The sequence below is a fragment of the Pseudophryne corroboree genome, chromosome 1, assembly GCF_028390025.1.
Source record: "Pseudophryne corroboree isolate aPseCor3 chromosome 1, aPseCor3.hap2, whole genome shotgun sequence".
NCBI lineage: Eukaryota > Metazoa > Chordata > Amphibia > Anura > Myobatrachidae > Pseudophryne > Pseudophryne corroboree.
Window position 1 is genome coordinate 578,746,417 of NC_086444.1, and position 12,875 is coordinate 578,759,291.

At 42.4% G+C, this 12,875-nt stretch overlaps 2 pseudogenes; both read left to right on the forward strand.

Moving 5' to 3' along the window:
• Nucleotides 1-642: 642 nt before the first annotated feature.
• Nucleotides 643-762, forward strand: LOC134945213 (5S ribosomal RNA; annotated as a pseudogene).
• A 254-nt stretch (nt 763-1,016) lies between these two features.
• Nucleotides 1,017-1,135, forward strand: LOC134944653 (5S ribosomal RNA; annotated as a pseudogene).
• The last annotated feature ends 11,740 nt before the right edge of the window (nt 1,136-12,875 follow it).

Here is a 12,875-nt window from a genome sequence, read left to right on the forward strand (position 1 = left end):
AGGACTACCTCACCAAAGAACCAAGATTGGTCTTTCGGAAATCTCAAAGCCTAAAGGATCTTGTGGCACCCAGCATGCTAAGAAACCCTGAAGCAATAAACACCATGCCGAAGTGTGTGGGGAGTTTCAAATGTGGCAGATGCAACATTTGCAGATATCTTCACCAAAACAGAAAAACCTTTTTCAATACCAACACCAATAAAGAGTATCGGATCAAACAGTTTATTAACTGCAATACAACATCAGTGATCTACCTTCTGGAATGCCCATGCAAAATGAAGTACATCCGAAAAACCAAGAGGGCATTGAAACTTCGCATCCAAGAGCACATCAGAAACGTAAGAAACAAAGTCTTAACGCACGCTGTATCAAGACTCTTTCACCAACACCACAACTCTGACCCAGAGGCACTAACCTACAAAGGCATTGAAATGGTATCCCTGGGAGACAGAGGAGGTGATCTCTCAAACCTACTGTCCAGGAGAGAGATGTTCTGGATCTACGAACTGAACACCCTGCACCCAGACGGCTTCACTGAAGGATATGAAATTGCACCTTTCCTGTAATGTAAGCTTTTCTTGGATACTAGCCCCCTTTACTTCTTACCTTGGACCTGCCACTAGATCCCTGTCTCCTGAACAAGTTTACAGCCATACCACACTGGACATGCCCAACTCCGGCCGATCTTGGAAGCGAAGCAGTGTCTGGGCCTGACCAGTACCTGGCTGGGAGACCTCCAGGGGAGATCAGGTGCTGTAATCTTTCAAAAGGACAGAACAGAGGACTTGAAGCAATTGACATCAAATGCCCCACTTTTATGATCCCTCTATTCCATCTCTTTCCCCCTACTCAAATATATATTTCTCTTTGATATGTGGATTCTCGCCTAGAAATATCTTTTTTTCAATACTGTCTTGTAATTCTGTTACACTCCTCAGACCCTAGCATCCAGGCCTGGATACTGTTTTCTGTATATACGGCTAATTCTGAGCTCATGCCTAGTGCTCCCACGTTATTATTACAACCATACCACCCTGGGGACGCCCAATACCGTCTGATCTTGGAAGCTAAGCAAGGCTGGGCCCGGCCAGTATAAGGATGGGAGACCTCCTTAGAAGATCGGGTGTTGTAACTTTGGAGATGCCGGGAAAAACTTGGAGGAATGCTCTATTAATTATGTGTATATACATCTTGCTACCCGTTTTAGCACTAATTAATCCTTTGATATAATGCCGTCTTCCCATTTTTCTAACAAATTCCTTTGGGGTTCTCCCACTCCCACAAAGGACTTCATATTATGTTCACATCACTGTGTCTTAAACTTTAATGCTCTTACTGCTTCTTCTTCCTCTTTTTTTTATAACTATCTTTACATACTAAAATGACACTAGTCCCAGTTTATGCATATCTTCCTATATGCGGTATGGCAACTGTGCCTCTCCTATACAAGTTCTCCTCTCTTCTCCACCATGTCAGCAATAATACTACCACTAAGTAAAGATATGCAGTACACCTGCTTTGCTATATATTTTATTATTGTTTTTTGTTCACATTAAAACTGTGCCAATACAAACCCCTGACCCCATTTTTTATTTTATACATATGTATGACTGACTATGGAGATGTACAAAGTGCTGGGCAAAGGACAATATTCCAGATGAAAAATTTAACTCGGGGAATCTCTCTATGTGAATCTGACTCCAAAAACATGGCCGCCGCAACTACAAGGGCATTGAGGAACAGCCGTGACAAGGGAATGGCCTCCGGAGGACGGTGTTCCCCTACGCACACAGGAACTTGTCCGCCGCATCAAGGATCCCCAGCAAAGGCGCGGAAGTGTCGCGTTGGGTGCTGATTTGATCTAAACCTCAACTACTAAGTTAAGATATTTCACTCCTTTCTTGAATTTTTGACTTTTTTAATCCCATATGTTTTTATGTCCCATGTACCTTTTTTTATGTTAATTGTAATTTTTTAAGCATTTTATTCACCCCCCTGTGCATATTATTTTTACTGTATCAACTTCCACTTTTTTACTCGATTTTGTTTTAGTGCACCACAGTTTAAATAAATTTTAATTTTTATGTAACTGCCTATTCTCTGCATTTGATTGACACCAGCGGTCGCCTTTACTACCTCATCCTTTGTTCATATATATATATATATATATATATATATATATCCATGCGTGTAATAGTGGCACTCACTGTCCATTTAACAGCCACCGGGGTGCCCTCCTTCCAAAGTGTAGCCAGTGATGGTTCTCTGGGACGGATTACTGCTCCTCTCCTCTATACAAAAAGAACCAGGCGGCACTCCACGGATTTAAACAAGTATAAATGTATTCAAAGTGAATCAAAGCATTACAAGCATAGTGGACACCAACGTTTCAACGCCTCCTGGGCGTTTTTGTCAAGGTGCTACGCTGTGTTGTGGAAAACAAAACAAATACCTACTAACATTACCGTTGTCTTTTCTTACCTTTTAAAGGTATGTGTGTAAGGCTGCCTCCCCTCCATGCCGGCGTCCTCCTCGGACCGGGAGCCGCGTCCACTAGCACTTCCGGGCAGACGCAGCGGGCGTGATGACGTTCATCACTGCGTCCCACCTGATTGGCCTGCGTGCGGCTGTACTCCGTTGCCAGGGCCGCCGTCACTATGGAAACGGGAAACAGGAAGAGTAACCATATCGTGATTGTATATTGGAGCACCTAGGCTCCGTGATCGATCATATAATACTGTGACTAGAACAGTGCTGCTCTGTGTTACCACCACCGGTTAAAAACAACTAGGGAACGAACCATAGCACCCCTTATGTGTTTTAAATGGGATTTACTGTCCTACTAAATATCGATACAGGGATGTAAATACTGAGATAAACATACGTAGGATGCCCCAAGACTCCTAAATGGATGCTAAGCACATACAATGTCACAATGTTCACTTTGTCACATGCACGTCTTCATTTGTGATCTACATGATCATATGTCCATGCGGTTTGATCTATGTGGGTCAGACCACTAGGACTTTCCGGGAGAGGATGGCCCTACACCGCTCGGCGATAAGAGCAACCTTGGATGGAAAGGGCAAAGATCAGCTGGTGGCGAGACATTTCAAACAGGCCAACCATCAACTGAGTCAACTTAAATATACCATCATCGACCACGTACCAAAAATGAGTAGAGGGGGAGACAGAGCGAAGATCTTGTCACAGAAGGAAACCAAGTGGATTCATGAATTGGACACTCTGACCCCCAGGGGACTGAATGAGCAAATTCAGTGGAATGTTTATTTATCATAGGAATAGGTGCTTAGAGCTCTATCAGTATAATATATAGTTAAACCAGCTCGGTCTTATACAGTGAAACTGTACAGTTTAGCTATAGATATTTTTCTTCCACACATAGTATGTATACATAACCTTTTTTCTATAATTCCTTGTCCAGCTTAGAGAAGCTGTGGGTATAGCAGATTGTATGTGCTTAGCATCCATTTAGGAGTCTTGGGGCATCCTACGTATGTTTATCTCAGTATTTACATCCCTGTATCGATATTTAGTAGGACAGTAAATCCCATTTAAAACACATAAGGGGTGCTATGGTTCGTTCCCTAGTTGTTTTTAACCGGTGGTGGTAACACAGAGCAGCACTGTTCTAGTCACAGTATTATATAATCGATCACGGAGCCTAGGTGCTCCAATATACAATCACGATATGGTTACTCTTCCTGTTTCCCGTTTTCATAGTGACGGCGGCCCTGGCAACGGAGTACAGCAGCACGCAGGCCAATCAGGTGGGACGCAGTGATGAACGTCATCAAGCCCGCTGCGTCTACCCGGAAGTGCTAGTGGACGCGGCTCCCGGTCCGAGGAGGACGCCGGCATGGAGGGGAGGCAGCCTTACACACATACCTTTAAAAGGTAAGAAAAGACAACGGTAATGTTAGTAGGTATTTGTTTTGTTTTCCACAACACAGCGTAGCACCTTGACAAAAACGCCCAGGAGGCGTTGAAACGTTGGTGTCCACTATGCTTGTAATGCTTTGATTCACTTTGAATACATTTATACTTGTTTAAATCCGTGGAGTGCCGCCTGGTTCTTTTTGTATAGAGGAGAGGAGCAGTAATCCGTCCCAGAGAACCATCACTGGCTATATATATATATATATATATATATATATATATAATATTATTGTAATTATGTGTATATTTATATCAGTGTATGTTCTGCAAGATAGCTCTCCAATCTGAATCATATCATTTAAATTATGGATTATTACATTCATTTAGATCTGTGTGAAAACGGATACATTTGTTGCTATATAGTTAAAATTGAAATAACAGTATTTAAGGAAGTAAGTGTAAAGACACAAACACAGGTCTGCATAAAGGTTTATACAGAACAAGTTGTGTCTAGTGGGCAATAGTAGTTAGTATTGCTCACATTTATAGAGTTGTGGGATTTGTTTTATTGCGGACACACGGTTTTGTACACGTGTCTTGGACAAAGTACAGGACCGCGCACGCAGAGTAAAAGACACGCACGGTCGCGTGTTTACGCAAAGTGCATAAGAGTGCGGGCGCTAAGTACAAATTACACAATAGTGTCATTTAGTTAAAAGGTGGGATAGTATCTATGCTACAATAGCACAAAACTATCCGGTTTCTAAAGCAGATTAGTATAAAACTTTTGTTTAAATTGTATTGCCTCTGGGGGTAAAGCTGCCAATCAGAACAAGTGAAAATTTTCTGTACAGAAAAACAAAGCGTATTTAAGTGAGTGAAAGCGGAGTGAGTGGAGCTGAACCCAGGAACTGAAGTGGTCTAAGTGGCTGGAGTGGTAACACTGGGTTAGTAGAGGCCCAGTGGCGTAGGGTTCGCTACCTTGCGTGATTAGAACTAAGTGGTCTAAGTGATCTGAAGTGGTCTAGGTGTCCCATACAACTAGGTGATCTGGAGTGGTCTAGGCTAGGTGGTCTACAGCAATCGTAGGGCATATAGATAACTAGTATCTATAGGCTGTGCTATTGCATCGCATGTCCGTTTGTTCTACACAGCACAACGTGATACCATTGTGTCATATGCGCTGTGGAAAAGCATACACAGACGTGATTGTATAGACAAAGGGGTTTTTCTTTGATAAGGTCGGGAAATCTCCCTGGTGGTCTTTCACTGGAAAGGGTGAAGGATAGTTATCTAATGTCTCTGTTTTTCACCCTACAAAAAAATTCCAGTAGAAATATACTGAAAAGGAATTTTTCGCTGCCTCTCTCAGGAAAATATTCCAACAGAACCTCCACCGAAAGAAATTACGGTGCTGTAAGGTCTGATAGGAGCCCTAAGTTGGGTACATCACCTTCGCTATCGACAGTGTATGGTGGTACCGGCCAACGTGGGCAGGAGTGGGTGAAAGCGCTCTAAGAACTTTCACCGTCTACTTACATTGAGTATTTTGGTGTTTGTGGGAATTTTTTTTTAGTTATTAAAAAGACCCACAAATATGGGAGCCAGTTGCTCAAGTGAGAGACGTTTGTGCAGGGTTCAGGCTGAAGAAGAAAGACCAAAAGGGTCAGCAAGGTTTATCATGTGTGGAAAATATGGTCCATACGCTGAAGTTTATTGTGATGAATGGGTACGTATGACTGACAACGATAGGGTATCATTCCATAGGGTGGGCAGCTTTGAACCAGAGGTACAACAGAATGTAGGCAGTAAAATATGTCTAATTAAATCCAGAAAACAAAGGATCAGACATAACGATTGTTTAAAACTATGGCAACAAGAGGGGGAAATGCAAAGGCTACAAACCCGCAAAGCAGGTTCCAAACCTAGCAGGAATGAGGACACAAACACAACATTATCGACACAGGTCGAGAGGGAAGAGATGGCTACAGTCAATGGTATATCTTTGAATAATAGTATAATGCAAGAGAAATGTATTAACCCTAATTTTTGCAAGATGTATCCTGTTTTGAAGTCTTTTCAAGGTTATAGGTCACAGGAAGATGAAGGACCCAGCCAAATCGCAGCTCTCATTCAGGCAGTCGCCTTGCAGGAAACTCAGGTGGGGCCTGTCCATCCAGTTAGAGCAGTAACAGTATTCCCCACTGAAAGAACTGGTGAGGTCACAGCTACCGGTAAGTGTGAGACGGGTCATTACACAGAGACAACAACACCTTACAGCAAACAGATTAGGAACGGAATGGTAGGATTACATCCTGTCTTGGAAATAGTAACTCCCAATGGGGGAACCTATAGTCAGGGAGTAATCCTCACCAGGAATAATCCAATGTATTGCCCATGGTCCAGAGCTGAGCTGCGGTCAATCATTTCAGACTTCCCCGATCCCCGGAAGTATTTAGCCAGATGTCAGAAGTTTATAAGAGATCTGGGTAATGCTCATGAACCAGCTAACAAAGATTGGCGGATATTTTTGAAAGCGTGCCTACCCCCTAATATTGACACCCCAAAAAATGTATCACTGATTGTAGATTAGAATCGGATAGTCCTATGACTGATGGAAACAATCAGGAGAATGTGGAACGAATTAACAGGCAACTAGAGTTGTATTTCCCCACTACTGTTAAGTGGAGAAGAATTTTCTCCATAAAACAGAGGGAAAATGAAATGGCATCTGAATATTTCCATCGGGCCCTGCAAATAATGGATAGATACATTGGGATATCAGATACAGGGAACGATGCGAATTACAGGGAGGTGGCTGTCTCTGTGCTAATGGACGGACTCAATAAGACAGTAAGGGACAGGGTACAAACATCTTTGCCTAATTGGAGAGGGGCCACAGTAGCTTGTCTTAGAGAGTGCGCAATGGAACACCACGAGAATAGTGCTTGCGCAGTAAACAACAGGAGGAGAAGCTGATGACAATAAGTTTACAGGCTCTGACAGGATAGCCCCATCAGCCAAAATCCCAGATAGGGGTATAGACAATAGAGAATCACTTCCCCATAGTGAACAATCCAGTTGTCAAAATTTTATAAAATCCTCTTTGCCTCTGCAAACTTATCTGTTACTAACCTCTATGTGATTTTTCTTCAAAGTTTCCTCCTCATCTCTTACGTTCACCGACAGGAGGGTACAATATATGGACCTCGATCACAGTTCAAATGCCACATGCCTACTCGGTCCTTCAGAGCTCTGCCCAAATCCAGTATATCTCACCAGCATAAGGACAAAAGGACACCAGTATTAATGCAGTGTGCCTGGTCATGCACAAGGGGTGGAGAATGAGAATACTGGTGAAGGGAGACTGTGTACAGACACCGATATGCATGATGGTGTTACAGCCTGTTGGTGAATGCCAAACCTGACATTTTTCATTTTAATTTACTATTTTTTTCATCTCTCTCCACTCATCCAGAGACAGTTTACTTCACACAACTGATAACACACGATAGTAAATTAAAATGAAAAATTTGTGTTCCCTACAGGAAAAGGCAGTCTGGGGGACAAAGGGGTATGGCCAGGAGTCCTCAGGACTGTGGACAGGTGGACACGGAAAGCCAGTAGCCCCCATAGCATACCTTCCAAGTCTAGCTGAGGTGGAACATGGTCTGACTCATCTAGTCAAAGAGGGTATGTGCAGGCTGATGAGAGCCTACTGGTGTGCGCCAGGATTCTATTCTCATGCAGGTCAGAGAGCAATGACATGTTTTACTTGCTTGAGGAAGAATATTGGAAAGAAAATACCAACAGAGCCTTTCCATATCCCTCCTACAGACGGACCTTTTCAGGTAATACAAATCGACTTCATACAGTTACCACCCTGTAGGAATTTGAAATATGTGTTAGTTTGCATTGATGTATTTTCCAATTGGGTAGAAGCGTTCCCTGCTGCCACAAATACTGCTACGTTCTCTGCAAAGAAAATTGTGCAGGAATTTGTGTGTAGATATGGTATCCCTAGAATGATTGAAAGTGACAGGGGTACCCATTTTACAGGTGAAGTCTTTCAGGTCATGTGCAAACTGATGGGAACAAGCTGAGCAGAGTAATGGCTGAAACTGGATTGTGTGGCCAGAAGCTTTGCCACTAGTGTTGTACAGCATCAGAACCACTCCCAGGTCTCCACTTGACTTATCACCCTTTGAAATTCTTTTTGGTCGACAACCTCATGTAATGATAGACCCCCCAGGATGATTTGAAATGTAATAATTAAGTGACTGTGAAATATTTGGTTGGGATGAGCCAGCATCTGAGAAATCAACAAAGAAATCTAAAGCTGGTGATTCCTGACCTACCGAACAGTAATTGTCATGACATTGAGCCTGGGGATTATGTGATGATTCAAAATTTCTTACGCTCAGGTTGCCTCAAAGACAGGTGGGAAGGACCATATCAAGTCTTGTTAACCAGCACGACAGCACTAAAGGTCGCCGAAAGAGAGACTTGGGTCCACTCGTCCCACTGCAAGAAGGTCGCTGACCCGGAGAGAACTCGTGACAAAGAGCAGAGTGTAGAGAACTCGTATCACTGGAGTGTTTGTTCCGGGAAAGTTGAGAGGCAGGACTGTTGAAGGGTATCTGAGCACAGAGAGCAACAAGATCTAGAACGGTTGTCGCACCATTTTCTTTTTTCACCTTCCCCTGCATTTTCCTTTCTTTTCTCCTTCTTATTTTCCTTCTTTCCCCTAACGAAATGGATCAATCACAAGAGACTGCGTTTCGGGTTCTACTAGTAATTCTGTTTTTGATCAGGACAATTTGTTTTGGTGATGGTCCCAGAGAGGTCGAGCAGGGATCTGGAATGGGTTCTGATGGCGAGTACGAATTTGTAGGATCTCAGGAGCAGCACATCACTCGAGTAAAGGCTGGTATCAGTAAGCGCTCTTGTAGTCATGGAGCTCGGAGGCACTGTGAAGGGTTATTGTCTGATGAATATTGTATTTGTAGGAATTGTGAGAATATAGTCGAGGATGGGTGCATCCAGAGATGTCAGTCCAACCTTAATATTGACATGGACCGCCATCCGTTGAGTGATTACCACTCACTAGTGGGTAAGGTCTTAAACCAGACAGAATGCTGGGTGTGCTCACAGGTACCTCAAGGTCAGAGTAAGTCAGGATTCGTACCATAACCCTTTAGCAATAGATGAGGTACTCAAATTACGAGGTGGGAGACCGGTAGATAAGAAATTCCATATCTCTAGGCCCCCTAGTTTGAAGCTCCACCAGTATCATGTAGACAGGTCCTTATTGTGTTTTAATATTTCCAATTACCAAAAAAAACGGGAAATTGGGAAGTGACGTGGAATAACCAGACAATGACCTTTTCACACAGAGCTGATAGGATACCCATAGACTCTGAACTTGTACGCCAAATAGCCAACAGTGGGAGGTATTTTCGGTATAGGTATATCCGTGGAAGCAAGACCATGTGAGTTGGAAAAGTATCGTCAGGGTATTGTGCCCATATCATCCAGCCCGACACTTGTACTGAGCAGATGGGAGAACTAGGGATTGGTTTCTTTACTTGGAAAGTTTGCAATATGGTGATGTTACATTTTGTCCCCTATGTTCTCCCAGATGATGCCTATTTTATATGTGGGAGGAAGGCGTACAAGTGGCTTGCCCCGAGCTCAGAGGGATTGTGTTATATTGGGAGAGTACTACCGGAGGTCATGACCATAACCCATGATAAAATGAAAGACGTTCACCGCAGTGCTCAGGCTCCTTATACTCATACTCACTATGAACACATCATCAAGAGACACCTCATAGATAGGGCAGAGCACGCAGCCTCTGATTTAATCCATGAATCCACCGGGATTCAGTTCCTTCTTGCATTAAACATTACCCGTACAGTCAGAGGAACTATAAATTATAAGTATATCCATGCGCTAGCGAACTTGATAGATAATAACACTGAGATGTATGACACCTTCAGGTACACAGGAAGGGAGTTACAAGCCTACAAGAAGGAACTGATTCAGCACAGGATGGTCCTTAATTATGTCACAGCCGTGACGGGTGGGTACTGTGTTACTCTGGCAACTCAATATGGTGTGAAGTGCTGTACATATATTACGAACAGCACTGACGACCCAATGGAGATCATCGATCAGAAGATGGACGAGATCTTGCAGTTGAAGTGGGAGTTCAGGAGGAAACACAACCTTACCTTAGCGACTGTGAGTAATGCACTGACCGGCTGGGTCTCATGGCTGAACCCACGCAAATGGTTCTCAGGTTTAGGAGAGTGGGCTCAAAATGTCATTATGAGTGTGGGGAAGTTTCTCCTTTGTATCCTGGGAGTCATCATAATTATTGGTTTAATATTTAGGTGTGTTCAAATTCTAATGCGGCGCAAGCACGGCACAAATTTGATGAGTCTAAGGAGCGAGGGCGCTGTTATAGCAGCAGATTTAATCTACAATCCATCCATAGAGACGGCGTTATGATAAGGATTGCAAATGAATTTCATGGCCTGTTTCTTTCACCCGTTTGTCTTTGTCTCCGCCTCTGCCCAGATACATCCAACTGGAAAAGACGTCAGCCCTATCTAAAATGTTTATGTGAATGTATTTTTATATATGTGTCTTATCTTCATCTCTTCAACCTCCAGTTAATGGCACACATAGTCGACAGGTGATATCCACATATACTAGCACTCACATATGTTCCCCCTCCATGTATCATCAACTAAATGTGCACCCCATTTGTTGGAACAAGAAGCCGAAAAGAGCTCGGTAGTGTTTGTTGGCCCATTTACAGACCCTTAATACGGGATGAGAAGGATTTAATGTATACTTCGCAATACCTCGAAGCTTATTTAGAACATACACGGCATGATGATACATGCCCCTCAGACATGGATTCATACATACATGCTTTTTACTATCCCACTAAGTCATACAGTTCCCACCTACAACTCTCCCCTAATCATCCAAGTTTTTGTATATATTGTATAGGTAATATTTTTTTCCTGTTTATTGATTAGTTAGTGGCAGTTATTGATGACTGCCAAAGGGTGGACTGTCGAAGTCAGAAAATATTACAGTACACACATTACGTACAAACACCACATAGATGGCCTCCGTGTGCGTACGTATTTGTCCGTGCGTGCACATATTCGCAATTTGCGTATGGTCGCTTCCGCAGTCCTGCGTATTAGAGCGTGGTATGAGTAATTACAGTGGAATTTGTACTTGCATGGAAAAGCCACAAAGACATATATATCTAATACATATATTGCATAAATCCCCCACTGTCTGCTTCCTCTTCTAATAGAATGAAGATCGGTCACACATAAATTAAACTCCCAGAGACTTAAATACAATGGCCTTATTTACACAAAGCTTTGAAATTCTATGAAGAAGGCAAACACCTTTGTTTACTCCTATTATTCTAGGGTAGCCCAGTTTCTGTCGACAACAATAAATACTGGATTGTCATTGTCTTGTCTGAAAACAAGACAAACAAAAAGACAATACCCAGGAACCTAGGCTGAGGAGAAACTAAATTAGCAATAGCTAACAAAAATACAAACCAGACATTTAGAAATCTGAGGTAATAACATTCATAGTCTAAACTCTTGGAGATGTATATATATATATATATATATATATATATATAAAAGTCCTAACAAATTGTAATAGCAGGAGTATGTGTGTGTGTGTGTGTGTGTGTGTATGTATATATATATATATATATATATATATATATGGATATATGTGGATATATGTATATCTTGAGGATGGAAATAGATAATCATATCATGTGTGGGATCATATTGTTCAGAGTCACGTAAACATTAATCTGGTGGGAATAAGAATATTATCATATATTACCACATTAAGTTATTAATAATACCAGATTAATGTATGATTAATGTGATGGGTTTAACTGGTCATGGGGCGGGAACTCAGATGCGAACAACAGAACTCACATCTCAAGTCTTAGCCATCGCCCGCTTCTTGAGCTGACCAATGATCCCCGATGCACAGGATATGTCCCACCCCCGAACCAATGGAAGAAGAGCACACAGTGTCTATTGTATTATGTTTTAATTCACTGTATAAAGAGACAGCTGCATGCCAGGTCACTATCACAGACTCTAAAGGTCATCTTCCCAGATGACTGAGGACCAGACTGGGAAGCGCAGGCAAAAACCAAACACATATGTACTATTGACTGTAGCCAGTATTCTATTGTATTGTTATTGTAACCCCCTTTCAGTAATTATAAGTTGGTGTGTCGGAACCTGGCATTTTAAATACAATCTGGTGTCGTGTTTCCTTTCCCTGCTAAGGTATTAAAGTGTATTTACAGCCACTCGGGCTGCTGTATTGTGCGTATAGGCCTGTGTACGCAAACTGTAGTCACTACGCCCTTTAGGCGTGCGTACACTGTGCGACTTTGTGTACGTAAGGTCTGTGAATAACATAAAGGTGAAAGGTTAATTACCGCGGCCGCAGCTGCTCAATATTAAAGTGTATCAAGTGTGTTTAAGGTATATGCTTTTTAGTCCTGTAAGTAAACCAGCGTTTACAGGGTGAATTAGGTCCACCCCGTACTCAGATGCCTCCAGGTTTTATGTATATACAAGGTGACTATCAGAGGCTGGGCAGGGGTAAATGCAGTACGTTGAGACGTCACCTGACACAACCTTACTACTGTGCTAAGACACAGACTGAGGAATATATGAGGAATGAACGTAAGTGCAACAATACGGGTTGTAATATAATCAAAACACAATCACTATACACATGCTACAATGCACAGGGTGTTATGAACAACAAGACTATAAATACAAATGATTTCAAAATGCAACAATGCACAAGGTGGATACAATAAAGAAATGCAGGCAAGACAATGCCTGTGTGAAAACTTCACACCAAAACCTGAATACAATGCTAGC